General features: G+C 47.2%; 1 pseudogene; it reads left to right on the top strand.

The window, feature by feature from the left end:
* Positions 1–17,592: 17,592 nt before the first annotated feature.
* LOC130880499 (cytochrome c, somatic-like) lies at positions 17,593–17,909 on the top strand (annotated as a pseudogene).
* Positions 17,910–19,934: the final 2,025 nt, after the last annotated feature.

Below are 19,934 nucleotides of genomic sequence, written 5' to 3'. Positions count from 1 at the left end.
TCACACAGCCAAAACACCAAGGCTAGTAAAAATAAAAATAATAAAGAAGACAGTAACTAAAAGCCACACAGAATCCCGAGTGCCAAGACAAGGGTGTGTGGCTGCAAGTGCTGGGCAGCACATGTGTGTTCTGGGACCATCATGTGACGCTAAGGGAGGGCTGGAGGACACCAGAATGACCTTGTAGCTCTATTACTAACCTAAATATAAAATAAGCTTGTTTTTAAGAAAATGAACCTTAGGAATCTACATCTAGCATGATGCCTTTTTAAAAAGATGTGCATAGAATAGGTATTTTGCCTGCATTTTTGCTGGCTGAGTCTGTGTACCCATGGAAAGCAGAAGAGGGCATCAGATCTGCTCCAGCTGGGTGGGTAATACAGAGGGACCAGAGGAGTTACAGATTTTTATGAGCCACCATGTGGGGGTCTGAAATTGAGTCAGGGTCCTCCAGAAGAACAGCCAGTGCTCTTAACCACTGAGCCGTCTCTCAAGTCCCTAGCAAGATATACTTCTTTATAAAATAAAAAACAAGTAACAATTAAAGCTCTGCTTTTTAACTTTTTAATTTATTTTGCGTGTATGGGTGTTTGGCCCACATGTATGCCTGTACACTGTGTTTGACCCTGGTGCCTATAGAAGCAAGAAGAGGTGTCAGGTCCCCTGGAACTGGAGTTACAGAAGTTTGTGAGCCACTGTGTGGGTGCTGGGAATCAAACCCAGATCTTCTGAAAGAGCAGCCAGTGCTCTTTTTTTTTTTGTTGTTGTTGTTGTTTTTGTTTTTCGAGACAGGGTTTCTCTGTGGTTTTGGAGCCTGTCCTGGAACTAGCTCTTGTAGGCCAGGCTGGTCTCTAACTCACAGAGATCCGCCTGCCTCTGCCTCCTGAGTGCTGGGATTAAAGGCGTGCGCCACCACCGCCCGGTGCAGCCAGTGCTCTTAACCACTGAGCTATCTCTCCAACCTGCCAACCTGCTTTCTTTCCTTTGAAACAGGGTCTCACTTTGTAGCCCTGGCTAGCCTGGAACTCACTCTGCAGACCAGGCTGTCCTCAACGCATAGATCCATCTGTTTCTGCCTACACAGTTCTGGTATAAAAATGCATACCACTACATCTGGCCTATCTTGTTTTGTTTAAATTTTTTATATCTTTATTTGTTTTTATTATACACATGTTTTGACTTCATATATATCTGTTTGCCATGTGTGTACATGGTCCCAGCAGAGGTAATAAGAGGGCATCAGGGGGCTGGAGAGATGGCTCAGTGGTTAAGAGCATTGCCTGCTCTTCCAAAGGTCCTGAGTTCAATTCCCGGCAACCACATGGTGGCTCACAACCATCTGTAATGAGGTCTGGTGCCCTCTTCTGGCCTGCAGACATACACACAGACAGAATATTGTATGCATAATAAATAAACAAATATATATATATATATATAAAAGAATCCTTTAAAAAAAAAAAAAGAGGGCATCAGATCCCAGAACAAGAGTTACAGATGGTTGTAAGCCACTCTGTGCACGCTGAGGATTGAACCTATGTCCTCTGTAATATTGTTTTATTTTTTGAAATAGAGTTTCATATAGCCTGGATTGATTTAACTTCACTATGTAGTCCAGGAAGCTGCTGAACTGCTCATCCTCCTGTTTCTATGTCCCCAGCCCTGGAATTACTGACAGACACGGTCAAGCCTAGTTTATGTGGTACTAGGGCTTGAAGCTAGGGTTTCATGTGTGGTAGGCAGGCTTTCTACTAATTGAGCTACATACCCAATCCAGTTTGCTTGTTTCTGAGTTTTTGAGCCAGGCTATGTAACCCAGGCCTCAAATTGGTAGGAGGGAAGATGATCTTGAAATAGGGACATCCCACTTCCACCTTCTGAGTGCTGGGATTACAGGCATAGAACACTATGCCTGGGTTTTTGCTTATTTGTTTTTCTTACATAGGGTTTTGGTACGAATCCCAGGCTGGTCTCAAGTTTTTCGTCTTCCTGCCTCAGTAGCACAAGTAATGTGGTGCATTTTTAGGAACACCCACAGACGGAATAAAACTACACCAGCTGGGTGCTGGTGGCAGCGGTGGTGGCGCTGGTGGCAGCGGTGGTGGCGCACACCTTTAATCCCAGCACCCAGGAGGCAGAGGCCGGTGGATCTCCATAAGTTTGAGGCCAGCCTGGTCTATAGAGTGGAGTTCCAGGACAGCCAAGGCTACACAGAGAAACCCTGTCTCGAAAAAACAAAACCAAAACGACACTACCAATGGAGGGGGCAATGGGTGCCTCATGGTCTCTGTCTCAGTGGGTGCTGGGTCTTGGGTTCTTGGGACTTCATTTACTCTCAACAAACAAGGTGCCTACGGACTAAAGTTAAGTGGCAATTGGGGCTTCTTTTCTGAGGGTGTGGTCTGCAGGAAGCTGGGAGGGAGAATTGGGGATGTGGGGGCTGCCAGGCAGGTTGGAGTAGGTTGCGCTTTCCCAAAACTGATGGAGTAAGGGCCGAGGGAGGGGTTGAATGGGCAGACACACTGGCTAAGAAGACAGCATTTCGCAGATGCTGAGGATGCTAGTTTTGTAGTGCATGATGTGTCCCTTGGCTCTGTGCACATGGCGACATAGTTCTGTCCATGTCCCTAAAAGCAACACACCGGGGTTGGTGGAAGGTCTCCAGAGGGATTCCAGAATGACAAGGACCTTGTGGCTCCAGTGTCCCGGAAGTAGGTACACTCAGGTACCTTCTAGGCACCTGAGCCAAACGAAGCTGTTTCTCTGGCTGTTCAGCAGGCTGGGATGCTCTTCTCATAGACACTGAGTCTTGTTACCAGTTCCCAGTGCCCATCTTCAGTGACCCCTGCCTCTATCCCCACACTGCATCTTACCATCCTTGAAGTCACCCCAATGCCAGGTCTGACTCCTGCTTCCCCTACCCGAGCACATTCCTTCTACCTCCTCCAGAGAGTCTCACCATACTGCTCCAACAGGCCAGTTCGAGAGCTGCCAGGTAAAATACAGGCCACCCAGTCATGTAGGAATTCCAGATAGACAAACAGGCTTTGGGATGGGCATGGTGGCACACGCCAGAAATTCAGAGGGTGGTGGCGAGTTTGTGGCCAGCCTAATCTACATAGCAAGACCTTGTCTCAAAGCAAAACAAAATGAGGGAATTTTGTTTGTTTGTTTTTAAGAATAAGTATACTTATACTGGGGGGAGGGGAGTTACTTATCTGAAATCCATTTTAACCTAAGGTGCTTTGTTTTATTTGCTTATTCATTTGTCTTGTTGCTGAATCTACACCCTATTGTACCCCCGTGAGAACACAGACACACACTTATATATACCCAAGGAGCTTCTGGTTCGAGGATGGGCTGGTGCTGCCTTTGCCTGTATCTCCATCTAGCTGCTGGAGGAAGCACAGGCCCCAGAACGTCATCTTGTGTGCACACAGAATCGTGTGCTATACTTCGCAGTCCACCAGGTATCCCAAGGGGGTGTGTCTGTCTGCTCCCACCCTCTCCCCCTCTGACAAAATTCCTCAGACTTCTGGGCTCTCTTGGCTTCCCATCCACTTCCCACAAACACCCGTATTCAGGTATTGTGGGCAGTGATGGAAACTTCTCCAGGAGAGAACCAACATGTAGAGCTGCAAGACAAGGTGAACACCCATGTCTCCACTTGGGACATCTCAACCAACAGGATAGGTAGCCAGGGGACCCTTATGTCCCTGGCACCCAGCCTAGTAATCCACCCACCACAAAGGCTCAGCAAGTGTTCTATGGGATGTATTTGACTTTGAACCTGGGCAGATATCCTCTCATGCTTTCCTTTCCATATGCCACAATTATCAGTGTGGGATCAAAATGTTAAAACGTCTGGAACAAGCCGGGCGGTGGTGGCACACGCCTTTAATCCCAGCACTTGGGAGGCAGAGGCAGGCAGATCTCTGTGAGTTCGAGGCCAGCCTGCTTTACAAGAGCTAGTTCCAGGACAGGCTCCAAAGCTACAGAGAAACCCTGTCTCAAAAAACCAACTAACCAACAAACAAACAAAACCTCCCAATTTAAAATATACGTGTTTTTAAAAAATGTCTTCTCACACCCAAAACGTCTGGAACAAACTAAAGTGGAGATGGGACCTAGGACAGAACCAGGAACCTAGAGGACTTGGGAATCTAAACTGAGAGGGATCCTAGGGAAGAGGAGACTGTCTACAAAGCATACCTTTGAAAGCTGGACTCAGAGGCTGTCTCTAGTCAACCCAAAAAATTAGACTAGAAAGCCCCTTCCCACTAGAGATGTGTGCAGCTTTGGAACAATTACCGGGAGCCTCATGGGGCTGGGGATGTCACTTCAGTCAGTGTAGGCTGAGGTCACTCTGGGCAGGACCACTATTTATATATACATGGCAATGCAATATATACATAGCTGGGGGCTGCACCAGCTTTTAGCTGCCACCACGGCACAGGGACAGTGGCCAACCTATCGGTTAGGCCAGAGATCCCTTAGTTAGCCCTGGTTCATCCATTTCCAGCCCACAGCAAGACAGGCCCAGACACCAAGTTCTGCATTCATGCATTCTGGGCTTACCAACCCATCCACGGCCACAGTACGCAGACAGGTCAGGCAGTCCAGGGCCAGTGTGTACAGGGCCACATCTTGCTGGTCCCCAATGGATGATGACACTCATGAACATCTCGGGACAACCTTGGGCTGTTAGTGTTGGACCAGCTGGTGAAGGTACCTTTACCTCCAGCCTAGCAGCTTGCTCGGTGTTCCTGAAATATTCAAAACCCCTGGCTGCTAATCCATTGAGTTTCACCTCCAAGAAGCTGTGTGGCCTCCTGAAACTCTGGGATACCCAAAGCAGGAGCAGGGATGAACCAAAACATTCAGCAGGAGCCTTCAACCTTCAGTGCCAACTTTGCCATATACAGCCAGACTAGGATTCAAGCTCAGGAAGACAGATACCCTGGCTCTGGTATGATCAGCCCTCTCAGAGACTCGGTTTCCTCACCTATAGAATCTAAGGATATCACCCCTTCAATGAAGAGCCCTGACAATATACGTGGACAGGAAAAGAATGAAGAAAGTCACATGCCCAGGCATTAAGGTTTCTGCCATTTTACCCTGTCCCTCCCACCCCCAGTCTTGCGGGCCATACACAGTGGACTGGGGCTCAGGGTTCAGGGCTCATCTAGGACCCCAGCTCCTTGTTATGGACACAGGCCATTCCTCCAGGGAGTGGGACACCATAGCACCTAAGAACCTCCCTTTGGAGGATCAGCAGTGCAGAGAGCCAGAGCTGGGCAGTCCTGTTCCCTACTGTGCATCTCCTCTCCACCCTCCTGGTCAGTACAGACAGAAGGGACAGTTGTGCAAACACCCGCCATTCATCTCCAAAGCAAGCCTGACCTGTGGGTGCATGTTACACATACATGACAACATCCCAGCCACACGCAAAAGACATGTGAACCTCACTTCCTACCCCGTTTGTGGCCCACCTGGCCCTAAGGTCATGTTTACCTCCCTTGCTAGGGCTCTGAGGCCTACATTACTCTTCAGTTTCATTATCCACAGAGAGATCCACCAGCTCCACCACCGTGTGCAACATAGAGGCCACCCCTACTGCCCAGGGGTCTGTTTTCCCAAACCCACTGCCTTCCCGGCACCATCTCTGCTTCCATCTCTGCTTCCTCTGCCTCCTAGGAACTCCCGAGGCCTCTGTCTCTCTCCCCATCTCTCCTTGCAGCTGACTGTAACCACCTGTCTTCCATCAGTCCATCCCTTTGTGTGCCCACCATCTGCTCATCCCTAGACACTAAACAGGCAATTCATTCCGTGTTCTCAGTGCTGAACCCTGGAGGGTGGCGCCTGGCGTGGGTGCACATAGGGACTGGAGTCACGTCTACCTGGTGGGAGTGATGGTCCCAGTCTTTACCTCGTAAGGCAAGAGATTAGCAAGAGGGGAAAGGGGTTGGAGCAGCATTTCTGGGAGAGGGGAAGGTGTGTGGGTCAGTCCTGAGAGGCAGCTTGCACCTGGAAGTTATACTCAGTTCTCAACCCTTCAGAGACTCAGTAGCTAATGCTCTCAAGAGCTCAGTACAGTGAGATCACTCAGCAGATAGAGGCACCTGCCAACAAGCCTCATTTTGATCCCTAGGACCACACAATCAAAGGAGAGAACTAACTCCAAAGAGCTGTCCTCTGACCCTCCACATGCATGTCCTGACAGGACTCAGTCCTCAACATGCCTGGGAACTTGGTAGTCACTCTTCCCGGTGACTAAGTCCTCAGCGCTTCCACTCTGTAGGAGTATAAAGGGCAAGGGCAGAGCCACCAGGTGAGGGTAGTAGCTTACAGAAGCCAGAGCATGGAAGGTTTCATGGACTTCAACAAAAACAATGGAGAGCCATGGAAGAAATTTACACAGTGAAGAGCAGGCTCAGCTCCAAGCAGGAGCTGGAAACACCAAGTCCCCTGAGGACCAACCAGGAGCTGGGACCACCAAGTCCCCTGAGGACCAACCAGGAGCTGGGACCACCAGGTCCCCTGAGGACCAATCAGGAGCTGGGACCACCAGGTCCCCTGAGGACCAATCAGGAGCTGGGACCACCAGGTCCCCTGAGAACCAACCAGGAGCTGGGACCACCAGGGAGGGCCCCTGAGAACCAACAGGAGCTGGGACCACCAGGGAGGGCCCCTGAGAACCAACAGGAGCTGGGACCACTAGGTCCCCTGAGGACGGAAGGGCTCATACTCTCCCTTTGCATCACCAAACAGCTTGGAAAAGAGGCTGGCAAGGGGGCACTGGGGCCAGGCTAAGGGGTGTCTATGTGCTGCTGGCTTGAGAAGGCAGCTCCCAGAGCTGGGTTCTGGGAGGCCCAGCGAGAGGACTGAGTAAAAGCAGAGGGAGCAGCCACCCACACAGACCGCTCCGGTAGGCCTGGTGCCTGAGTGGGAAACTGGTTTCACTCTCTACCTCGCCCTTCCCTCCTCCCTGGGGAGACCAGTGCTGGCCTCTGCCACGGGTGGCCTTTCGGTTGACAAGAGGAGAAGTGATGCTTTCCAAAAAGCACCCCCCAAAACACACACACGCATGCACGCGCACATACATGCACGCATACACACACACACAAACACACATGCATGCATGCACATACACACACAAATCTCACCTTCTGCTCTACACCTAGGCTTCTAGTTCGGCATTAGAGCTGGCCCCTGCTTGGAGCAGGACCCAGAGAGCGTGGCACACAGCTGCCAAGGCCAGTCTATCATAGTGCTCATAGTCCCTCCCTCTCGGTGCAAGCCCTAGGTCTGGGGGTTCCGCCACAGCATCTCGGTCCTCACCTTGCACAGACAACGCTGGCAGAAAAACCCTTAGTCACATACTCACAAAAACCTTAAGCCCAGCCCTGGAGTCTCCAGAATTCCAAGACAGGGCTACAAAGCTACTTCATTCCCCGTAGGTGTGGATCCAACTCTAGCCACATTTCCCCTGGATGGCAGGTTGTTGGGAACTGCCTGCCACCTTCCAGGGAAGGGTGGCACCTGTAGGGGCTGAAAGCATGTCCCTTTAGAACCCAGGCTCACCTGCATGTTGGTGGCTGGTCGCTGAGTCAACGTGGGGCTCTGGATGCTGGTGCTGGCAGGTATGAGAGTGACTACCAGGCTGCCTGCTGTTACCTGACTTCCGTGTGTGATTTGCCCCGCCCTCTCCTCCTATAGCTTGCCCTAGTGTGCGGAGGAGGAGGAGCCAGCCGCAGACCCGCCAAGAAAATTCAGCAATCCCAATACCTTCCTTTCAGGGGTGAGGTGGGGCAAGAGGGCAGAAAAAGCACTGAACTACATCTCGATCCCTATCATCCTCCCTGCAGGCATGCATTGACTGTAAGGTGGGGTCCGTGACACCTGCCCCCTTCCAGAGGGGTAACATAGATGACTTAACAGACAGGTACTCAGTAGCACCTGTCCCCAAGACATCTGCAGAGTTCATTTCTGACCCTTCAAATGTACTCTTGACTCCCGAGGGAGGAAAAGGGGGAGGGGACGGCAAGATAGATCCCAAAAGGAACTCTCTTCTCACACCTGGGCTCCAGAATTCTTGAAGTCTTGGGGTGGCCCTGAGATCATGAGCCCTGCTGTGAAGGGCAGCCTAGGAGTAACCAACAAGCGCCAGCAGCCTGAGGACGCTGAAGCTGGCAGGGGGTGAATGGCCTCCACCAGGGAGGGGACAGAGGACACTGAGCTGTAAATGCCATTATACACATGACACCTGCCAGGTCTGAAAACCAATAAGAAGCTGAGGAAACAGGAAGGAGGCTGATAGTCAGGACAGGATCTCTGAAGGTCTCACAGGGTGGCTGGCAGCCAGAAGGCACCCAATGTCACCTGCTCAACACTGTGTCACCACGTTTCAGTCTCCTGCAGTTCAGACATTGAGCTGACGGATACTTGCTCAGGGTTCTCAGAAGAGTAACACGCTCCTACTTCTGCGTAGTGGTAGCAGCAGGCTCCGGGATTGAATTGTGAGTGGTCATAGAGGAAAAAAACAAACCCAGAAACCAGGGAAGGGGAAAGGAGAGGGAGAGAGAGCAAACTGTGTAACACTGCCTTTGTCACTGTCCTATTGCTTTGAAGAGACACCATGACCAAGGCAATTCTTACAAAAGAAGACTGGAAGCCAGGAGGTGGTGGCGCACACCTTTAATTCCAGCACTTGGGAGGCAGAGGCAGGCGGATCTCTGTGAGTTTAAGGTCAGCCTGGACTATAAGAGCTAGTTCCAGGACAGTCAGGGCTATACAGAGAAACCCTGTCTCAAACAAACAAGGAAGGGAGGGAGGGAGGGAGGGAGGGAGGGAGGGAGGGAGGGAGGGAGGGAGGGAAGAGAAAGAAAGAGAAAGAAAGAAAGAAAGAAAGAAAGAAAGAAAGAAAGAAAGAAAGAAAGAAAGAAAGAAAGAAAGCAGCTGGGGGCTTGCTCACACTTTCAGAGGTTTAGTCCATTATCATCATGGCAGGGAGCACTACCACGATGTACTATTGGTACAGTAGCTGAGAACTACATCTTGATCCCAAAGCAGAAAGAGAGAGAGAGAACCCCAGAGACACACTTCCTTCCCCAAGGCCACACCTAATCCTGCTAATCCTATCAAAGAGCTCCAGTCCCTGGTGGCTAAGCACTCAAATATATAATAAGCCTTTCCTATTTAAACACCACACTGTGTAAGGAATGAAGCCAACCCAGAAGGACATACTAGTATATGGGTAACGAATGGAAATGGTAGTGACTTACACACATTCCTGTATTTTCTTTCCTAAGAAGGAAGTCCAGAGTTGGATAATGAGGACTAATATGTTCACTCCATAATTTTCAAGGGCCCAGGTTTTCTTTACTAGGTTTTGCCACCTTAAACTCTTGGTCTTTATTCCCTTTGTTAGATTGTTTTAAAAGGCAGCTGTTGGGAGACAGAAGGCAGAAAGAGAGGTTTTATTCATAGCAAGGGGACATCATGTCACCCACATGTGTGGATGGCCAAAATGCCTACCGAGGGAAATGGGAGGTGGCCCCTTACAGGGGTGGAAATTACTTCTGTAGTCTGCAAGGGATGCTGGGATGTGTAGTCCTTCAGCAGGGAACTGTCATTCCTCCCTAAGAAGGCTGCTCAATCGTCTAGTATTGCAGCCACACTCAACCAGAAGAAAAAGAGAACGGAGGGTACCCCATCCCTCACATGTCTGGTCACATAACTATACAATGGCAAAGAAACCTGGAGAATATGTTCTGTTTTCTTAAGGAAGAAAGTAGGACCCTTCAGTACCTAGCAGCCTCAACCTACAGACAGTCTCAAACAACCAGTAAGAGAATCTGCAAAGGTTCAATCCAAACTAAGACCCATACATACTACAGCTGTTTGTCTTCCTGCCAGGTCCCACTTGAACCTGCCCAGGACACGGGCTCCCCACCCCATCCTCTCTATTTCTTTCTTCTTTCATCGTCGGAGATGAAGTCTCACTAAAATTTACTATAGAGCCCATACTGGCCTGGAACTTGCAGTTCCTCCTGCATTAGCTTCCCGAACTCTGGGATTTCCAATATGTACCACCAACCAGGCAGGAGCCTAAGATTTAGTGGGTGAAACAAACTATGTTTACTCAGATTTTTCCTGTTATTGAACATCTAGATGGTTTACAATCTTGGATACAAAAGACATCTCTCTCTCTCTCTCTATATATATATATATATATATATATATATATATATATATATATATATATTATTTTTTTTTGAATTTTCCCTCTCAGAACAGTTATAGGAAGCAAGGCTAACATGCATCACCAGAAACAGTTCTGAGGCTGTTGATCAGTCTTGGGGACTGATGTCTAAAAAAGACTGGCTCAACTTCTCTCCAGATCGGAGTGCTAAGAACAGCTCTGGCTGTATTCACTTCCCTAAATGTGGACACTTCCACGAGATAGGTAAGGCTAGAGTAAGAGCCTGTCTCTAAAAAATAAAATAAACAAAATTATGCTTTAGGAATAGCGTTTAAGTCAACAGCAGAGTGTGAGTGTGTGCATAACAAACTAGAGGTCAGGGCTCCATCCCACCCACTACAAAAAGAAAAAAAAATACAGTCCAGGAGAATATAGAAAAAATGCTTTTAATGAAAAGCATGAAATTTCAACTAAGTTGAGAAATATGAAAATGCTGGAAAAGCAGGTTCATAAGTTGATATTTGTCTGTATAAGCTTAATTCATCGATTCTTCCCCATGTTTGTTTCTTTTACATTTTCTACCACACACACACACACATCTATTTGATGCTTACTATTAAATTACTTTATTAGCATATCATGATCTAGTATTACAAATCTTCTTTTCCCAGACTTGATGCATTCTTTGGTCTCTGTTCGGGGTACAGCTGAGGTGGAAGGGGACCGGTCATGGATGAGGCCCTGCTGTGGTGTGGCCCAGCCTCCTTGGCTGTTGGTTGTGCTGTCCTGCCTTTTCAAGTAGAGAACTTTGGCCCAGGCCACATGAGGCTCCGGCTCTTCCCTTTCTACTCCTTCCTCATTTCTCCAGCTACAAATCTTGGTGACTTCCAAGGGCCAAAGTACAAGAGGCACCTGCTGCTAACCAGGATCCAGCGGCCTCTCTGTGGATCAGGAGGACAAGGTCAGCAGGGCTCCAGAGGGCAGTGAAACCCCAGACAGGAGTAAGCACTGTCTGCTTTCCCCCTTGACTTCGGGACTTCCAGCCCTTCTGGTATGTGCCTCTCAATCCTGATGACTTGGATGTAAATATATTCTGATTTTCTGACCAAGCCTCTGAGTGGAACTGGGTGCCTCCAAGACCCTGCTTCCCATTCTCTCTCTGGGCTGCTTCCCAACCTTGTTCCTAACCATCTCTCAGGTCGCTTGCGTATCAGGTCTATTTTTCTGAAGCAGGTCTTGTGTTTTTACAGATAGGGTGAGGCCTTCCTACAGGGACTCCTTGGTTTCTCTGCTTTGCTCCTTAAAAAAACAAAACCAAAACCAAAAAACTCTCAGGTGGCAGGTGTGCTGGGAATGAGTTTTCAGCTTTATAGATTTACCACACCAATAGAAACCAGCCATTGTTTCCCTACACAGGCTTTCTCTTTTTTCCTTGTAAGGGTATTTTTAGAGAACATTTCCGCCAGTGTTGTACTATTTCCCACCATCAATGTGACTCCCTGGGCCTAAGGAAACCTTGCCCTCTGATGGCAGACCAGACCACGCCCATGTGAGCTTTGGCGCCCTCCTTCCCAGGGTAAGGCCGGAACTGGCCGTTTCCTTTAAGCCCTGCCTGGCTCCAGAGTCTTGGGTCTCTGACATGAGGCTTCAAAGCTGAGAAAAGGCACTCTATGTCCCACTCCCTAGGGACTGCAGGTATCCGCAGCCTGCAGACAAGATGGAGGTGAGACGCCGGTGCGAACCTACAAGCAGAGGGAGCGCCAGCAGAATCCTGGAGTTCAGGTAGAAGCTTCGTGATCCTGTAAAGTGTTGGGAGAGGAGGTCGCTAAAATTCCCGCGGTTCAGCATCTCTGTTTCTAAACAAGGTGCAAAGATAAAACTCAAGAGTTGTGAAGACCTGTAAAGCGTTGGAAACTTGGGAGAATTTTTCCATAACAAGTCGCAAAACAGACGCAGTAATTCCTAACATTTGCACGTGGTCCGACTAAAAGTGGACGCGCCCTCGCAGACCACGCCCTTTCCGGAACTTGCACTACCCAACGCCTACGAGCTGCGGGGCCCTGCCCCTAAGCAGTTCGGCTCCGCCCTCGAACCGCTCGCCCACCAGCCTCTCAGAGCCTGGCCACGCCCTTCGTCCCGCCCCTTGATCCCCAGTCCCGCCTACAGGCCGTCATCTCAGCCCACCCGAAACCCATCCTCTTGACCCTGGGCCGGCCCCAAACTGCCTACCCGGAGAACCGAGGCCCACCCCAGACGACGCCCCCGAGCCGGTCAGTCCTTGGCTCCGTCCCTCGCAGAACAGACTGGTTGATTCTGTCTTTCCTCTCTGAAAAGGTTGCAGCACTCCAGCAGTGTCTCGGAGGAAGGACTGCGGTCTCTGCGCAGGAGAAACACCCACACTAGGAAAGCTATCTCCCTTCAAGGGAACTCAGAAGGGAGTTACAAGAAGTGGGCGCTGGAGGATGGCTCGGAAGGAGCTGTCTTTGGGCAGGGTAAGCCTGCCGACCAGTGCTGGACTCTTATATCGCGTGGCATGACATCATCTCCTCGCCAAATTGTTACAGGCCATTGTCTCAGTCCCAGACAATGCAGTCTTGGCGCCGCCTACCCCATCACGCTCTCAGCTGCTTCAAGGCCCATTACAGGATGGAAACTGAGGCACAGCCCTGCCCTCTTTTGTAGCCCCGTATTGTCCAGTCGCACACCCAACGGTGTGTGCACCCAACACAGGGCCGACCTACTGCGTGGGGCCATACCGGATCAGAGCAGTGGGCGGCAGGGGGCCCAGAGGCAAGCACTCAACGAAAGACTCACATATCTGTGCGTCGAGCAAGGTTCAGTATTAAGGTGTTGAGTATTTTAACAAACTGTTAAAAGTTGTAAACATTGAAGCAGGCTAGAAAGACAGGGAAAAAAGTAAGGAGACATGGGAAGGGAAACGAGCCCCTCCCTAGCTGAAAGTCAAGAATTCCGGCACAACTGACTTTTGTTGTGAAGACTGGCTGCATAGAAGCAATATGCTTCTTTTATACAGAAGTAATTTCAAATAACATTGTTAAAATAACAATGACCCATGCTTAAGCCCTGCGTGTATATGACCTTAGAATATGGGCTTACTTCTTTCCCACATTGGAACCTGAAAATTTCTGAGTTTCAAAGACAAAAGTTTACAGTAAAAGCTCCGTGCAGCTGGGCATGAGGTTGTACGCCTTTAATCCCAGCACTCAGGAGGCAGAGGCAGATGGATCTCTGTGAGTTCAAGGCCAGCCTGGTCCACAAAGAGAGTTCCAGGACAACCAGAGCTGTTACACAGAGAAACCCTGTCTTCAAAACCAAACAAACAAAAAACCTCCATGCAACCCTTGAACCCTAGTGTTTTACCTTATCAGCTGCAATACTGTCCTGTGCACATCAGGAACTGCTTTATGGCCACATTTAAATCCCTTAGCAACCCTTTGAGATGGAACTTCAGATGACACCAGCATCTTGCATGGCCACTGTAAAGATACTTAAGGGGGACTGTCTGGAGAGACCCACATTCCCACTAGGTGGGTACTTTTCTATTTCCTATAAGCCTGTTACCCACCCCCAATCATGTGTAAGTCTGTGTTAAATTCTCTTCTTAATTAATTCCCAATTTACTTCATACTGACTCATCCTGAAATTTCCTAGGGTGTAGTAAGAAGTCCAGTTTCGAAAGCCTTGGCATGGAGCTGTCTTCAGTCCCTCGGCCAACTACTGCTCAGAGAATCCAAATGGAATCACTGTCAAAACCCTACTCAAATGAGGCTGAGGGTGATGATACCAGCCTGTAATCTCAACACTTGGAAGCCTGTGGCATTGGGATTGCTAGCCAGTCTGGACTACATGGTGAGTTGCAAGTCAGTTGGGGGTACCTAGGGAGACCCTGTCACAATAGAAACCTACCTAGGGCCGGGGAGATGGCTCAGAAGGTAAAAGCGCTAGCTGCCCCAACCCGAGGACCCTCATCTGATTACCTGGAACCCGTGTAAGAAGCTGCATTCTGTGGCATGCGGCTGTAATCCTCGTACTCCTGTGGCTGAGATGAGAGGCAGACACAGGAGGAGCCAGCTAGCCTATGTAGACCACCACTCTACTTGAAGTCTCTCGACAAGGGTACCTTAACCTTGACTGTGCTCTAAGGAGCAAAGAGTCAGAGTCAGGAAGTGCACTCAATTTTTATTCTATTACAAGTGGTGATGAAGAACCAGCCTACCTCCATCTTATACTTAAAAGCCATCTTATTCTTTCTTTCTATTTTTCTTTTTAAGATTTATTTATTATGTATAGTGTTCTGCCTACATGTGTCCTTGCAGGCCAGAAGGAGGGTACCAGATCCCATTAGAGATGGTTGTGAGCCACCATGTGGTTGCTGGGAATTGAAATCAGGACCTCTAGAAGAGCAGTCAGTGCTCTTAACCTCAGAGCCACCTCTCCAGCCCTAAAAGTCATCCTATAATAAAGACAAACTAGGTTCATTCCTGTTTATGATTAAACCTGTTTCTCAAGGATTGAACTGTGCCCCACTTGTAACCTTGACTACACATGGTTCTGTACTGCCTGTTCCCGGAATGGCAATCATGTCTTTGTTTCAAAAAGTTGTTTATAGCCATCTTGCAACCCTACTTTTGTTTCAAAAGGTTATCTGACCCCCTACGACCACCTTGTTATGACCACCTGTTGTTCTGACTTTCTTGTTATGCCCACCTTCTACCACGTCTTTGTTTGAGGAGGTCTTTAGGACTGACTAATTATGCTTATGTTCTGCTCCTGTAACCCCTATTTTGCCTGCCTGATCCCCCATTTGGGAAACCCCCTACCCTTGAGCTATAAAAGCCTTGTCTTCCTCAGATCTAGTGGTGACCTCTCAAATCTCCCCTTAGGGGTTGACAGCCCGTATTCAGAAATAAAAAGTTTGCTTTAACTTATTGCTTGTTTTAATCAATTTGGCCATGATGATTTGAGTCAATGGTCTTTTTCCTCCTATCGTTGGGCTTAACATTGTCTGGGGTCTGACCTCTGTCTGTCAAGACTGGCTGATTTTAAAGGCATCTGCTGCAAAAGAAATGAAGGAAAGGAGAAAGGAGTCGCTGCTCCAGACATCAGTTTCTGGAGGCATGAAGCCTGCTAGGAAAGGAAGGCTTTACAGGGGTGGGAGGGTGGGTGGAGGTGTGGGGGGTTTAAGATAATTGCATAAATGTTTTATAAGGTGGGGGAGATGAAATAACTTGGATTTCTTGTTTTAAACACAGATTTATAGTAGCTGATAGAAAAAAAAACTCATCTTTAATATTTTGCACAGATGGAAGGCAAGAACCGGCTCCCAAATCTTGACCCTCTGGCTTCCACATGCACAACCATACTCTTGCACGAACATACACACATACAACCGTTTTTAACAGTTTCAGCTGTGTTTTTATTTGCTCACTTAACATCATAAATAAATGACTTCAAATTTCACACAGTTACTTTTCCTTCAAATTCAAATGCTTTATGCTTTTTTTGAAGTTGCCATTTGGCACTTTCCCCCCAGGGATTGCTACTGCATTTTCTAAATACACTGGTGGGGACCACAATTAAACAGGCTACTACAAAGGAGGGCAATCTCTAGTACCCCCTTAAGATGCTGATAGTATTCTTAGTTGTGGGTTTGTTATAGGATAGTGGTTGACAAAGAATACATCCCTCAGGTTTTACCCAATGGTCCAAAAGGGGTGTTAGGTTAAATCAGAGGTGGGGAATGAACGGTTTAAGGATACTAAAGACAGCCCAAGATAACTTGGATTAGGATCTGAAACATTGTAATTTTACTCCATCATAGAGTTCTACCGGTGTAGCCTTTTTGTTTTGTTTTGTTTTGTTTTCAAATGTAGAGTTTTACAGAAGCATGTGCTGGGTCTTCTTGTTCTCTCAAGAAAATATTTCATCCTAGAAACTTGTCTCTGAGATTCTTTTTTCACATGTAACTTTCTTCCTTTCTTTTGAGACAGAGTCTCACTTTGTAGCCTGGCCTCCGGCTGTCCTGCCTCTACCTCTTGAGTGCTGAGACTAAAGGCGTGCGCCACCATGCCTAGCTATAACTTTATTTTCTTTCTTTTTTTTTTTTTTTTTTTTTTTGGTTTTTCGAGACAGGGTTTCTCTGTGGCTTTGGAGCCTGTCCTGGAACTACCTCTTGTAGACCAGGCTGGCCTCGAACTCACAGAGATCCGCCTGCCTCTGCCTCCCGAGTGCTGGGATTAAAGGCGTGCGCCACCACCGCCCGGCTAACTTTATTTTCTTGAAACCTAGACATTGCCAGTTTGAGAAGAAATTCACTGTGTCCACAGTGCTCTTGCCTTTAAATTCTGAAGTAAGTAGTACATTGACGAGATTGCTTAAATTTCTTTTCCCAACTTACAATCCTAATTCTCCCTAACTAAGTGTAATTTTTTTGTCATTGTAAAAAAGATTATATGCTGGTTTTTGAGTTTTGTTTTAATTCTTAGTTAAAATAATTTTTAAAATTCTGGGAGAAACATGAACTGAGAATGACATCAAATGTCTACAGTTGAGGTGGCCCTTGCTTTTCAGCTCCAAGCAAAGAAAGAGAGGAAGAAAAGGACTAATAGAGTAAAGGGGCTATGGTTCTGCCTTCCTTTGAGATAACCGGTGGTTTTGTTTGTTTGCTTATTTGTTCTTGTTTTTAAAGACAGGGTCTCCTGTAGTTCAGTCTGGCATCAATCTGGTGATGTAGCCAAGAGGTACCTTCTGTGTTCTGTTCTCTGCCAATTAGAGAATTAAAAGACACAAGCAGCTGAAGAGGAAATCTGGGATACAGTACACAAAATCAGCTGGTAAAGAAAGGCTTTCCTTAGGGTGAGGAAGCACATAGGGCACCTAGAGAAAGACCCTCTGCAGACTCAGGGGGCACTCAAGACTCCCAAATCCGGTCTTTCTTTGAAGGCTGGATGGTTCTTTGTTTGAGACAGGATCTCACTATATGGCCCAGGCTGGCCTGGAACTCACTATATAAATCATGCTGGCCTCCAAACTCACAGAGACCTGCCTGTCTCTGGATTCTGGAATTAAAGGTTTGGACCACTGTGGCCATATCAGCAATTTAGGCATAAGACTTTAAGGATCTTTAAGAGGGTCTCCCTCCCACCGGGGCCTTTAATCCCAGCACTCAGGAGGCAGAGGCAGGTGGATCTCTGTGAGTTCAAGGTCAGCCTGGTCTACAAGAGCTAGTTTCAGGACAGACTCTAAAACTACAGTGAAACCCTGTCTCGAAAAACCACAAAGAGAGAGAGAGAGAGAGAGAGAGAGAGAGAGAGAGAGAGAGAGAGAGAGAGAGAGAGAGAGAGAGGTGGGTCTTTGGGAGCGAATTAAAAATGGGTGATGCTGAGAAAGGCAAGAAGAGTTTTGTTCAGAAGTGTGCCCAGTGCCACACTGTGGAAAAGGGAGGAAGCATAAGACTGGACCAAATCTCCATGGTCTGTTTGGGAGGAAGATGGGTCAGGTGGCTGGATTCTCATACACAGATGCCAACAAGAACAAAGGCATCACCTGGGGAGAGAATGCCCTGATGGAGTGTTTGGAGAATCCCAAAAAGTACATCCCTGGAACAAAAATGATCTTTGCTGGAATTAAGAAGAAGGGAAAGAAGGCAGACCTAATAGCTTATCTTAAAAAGGCTACTAATGAGTAACTCCACTGCCTTATTTATTACAAAACAAATGTCTCATGACTTTTAATGCATACCGTAATTTAATTCATACCCCAAAATTCCGATCATGAACGGCTAACAGTGTTTTGTTGGACAGTCCTGATTTAAGTAAAGCTGACTTGTAGTAAAGTGGATGTGATCTTTTTTAAAGTAACGATTCCAGTTGCATAAACACTGTCACTGCTCACCCTTTCTCAAGATAAGATTGGACTTAATTATTAAAGTTCTACTTTCCACAAAGATGGGGGTGTCGCCTCAAACCTATTAAATGGTCTTATAATTAAATTTATATAATTGGACATATGAATATGTTTAAACGCTGGGGAAATTCTGTCACCATCTCAGAAATGAGAAGACTCGCCTGTGATAAAGTTTGTACTCCCTGCTGTTACTGGCAACGGCTAAAGGTCAGGAAGCAACTGTCTATTCTTGACTTGACGGTGTTATTTTAATTAGAATTCCCTAAGTCAAAGGATGCTGCCTTTTACCATTGAAAGGCACTTACTGTGGTCTATGTAGAATATATCAAATAAAGAGTATTTAGCACATGCTATAGTTGATCTATTAAGTTTTAAAAATGCTTTTAGAAACCAGCAGCTTAGACCTTGCTTTTAATTCGTTATTATCTAAGATTAAATTGTAATTCAGAACTGTCCTTAAACATCCTTTTAGAAGCAAAACAAAACTGAAACTTCTATACATGTGTGATTGCTGGTGGCATTCTTTGCCAACTTTTTATGGAAGGATTAAAATAAAGGAGATGTTTGCAGCAGTAAAAAGGTAATTTAAAAAAAAAAGAGGTGTCCCTCCCCTAGTTTATGCTTTGTCAGTTTGAATAATAACAGGGAGTCTGGCAGGCCCACAATAAGACTACAACTTTTGGGCAAACAAGTCCTTATCTGGCTTTGAATTTGTGATGAGGCCGCTCTACAGACTGGGGCTCCTACTATCAGAGAAAAAGCCTCCACGGCCTGTATTTTAAACTGCTAGAGTTTTATTTTAGTTGAGGAGGGTGAAGAAGAAACCAGAAGTTTGCCATCTTTTTTGTTTGTCTTTGTTTTGCTTGTTTGTTGGTTGGTTTTGGGGTTTGTTTGTTTTTGTTTTTGTTTTTTTTTTGAGACAGTGTTTCTCTGTGTAGTCTTGACTGTCTGAAACTCACAGAGATCTACCTGCCTCTGGATTATTGTGATTAAAGGTGTGAGCCATCACTGCCCTGCTGAAATTTGCAACCTTTAATATTTATTCGTAGGTTCTCTTCCTACCTGTCAGAGGCTCCTAGTCCCATGGAAGGATGACCATGAACTTCCTGATCTACTCACCTCCACCTCAAAGTGCTAGGATTTCAGGTCCACGGCATCACAACTCATAAAACTGAAAAAGAACCCACACCCTCATACAAGTTTAGGTAAGCCATTCTCTACCCTACGGCAGAAATGTGTTTTCAGCAACTCTCCGTGATCTCTCAACTATCCAGCATACCTCATCCAGTTAATTTAAAGCAATAGTAAATTAGTTAATTAATTAATTTTAAAAATGGAGAGAGTCTCGCTGTGTATCTGTGGCTGATCTGGATTTCACTATGTAGACCAGATTGTCTTCAAACACATGCAGATCTTCCTGTCTTTGCCTCCTGAGCTGCTGGGATTAAAGGCGTTTGCCACCGCACCTGGTTAAAATTTTATTTTTTATTTTTAAAATCTTATGTGTATAGGTGTTTTGTTGCGTGTGTATGCACCACCTGTATGCAGTACCTGGGGGGGCAGAAGAGGGCGTTGGGTTTACTGGAACGGAAGTTACGATAGATTGTGAGCTGCCATGGGGGTGTGAGAACTGAACTAGGTCTTTTAGAGGAGCAGCCAGTGTTCTTAACTACTGAGCCATCTCTCCAGCACACCCACCCCCCTTTTTTAAAACAAGGTTTATCTACGTAACCCAGGGTGGCCTTGAATTGAAGCAATCCTCCTGCCTCAGCCTCCCGAGTGCTTATTTCGCATGCTAGGGCCACCC

This window comes from Chionomys nivalis, chromosome 8 (assembly GCF_950005125.1).
Source record: "Chionomys nivalis chromosome 8, mChiNiv1.1, whole genome shotgun sequence".
NCBI classification, from domain to species: Eukaryota; Metazoa; Chordata; class Mammalia; order Rodentia; family Cricetidae; genus Chionomys; species Chionomys nivalis.
The sequence above is the reverse complement of the archived record's forward strand: the minus strand, read 5'-3'. Positions and strand labels throughout refer to the sequence as shown.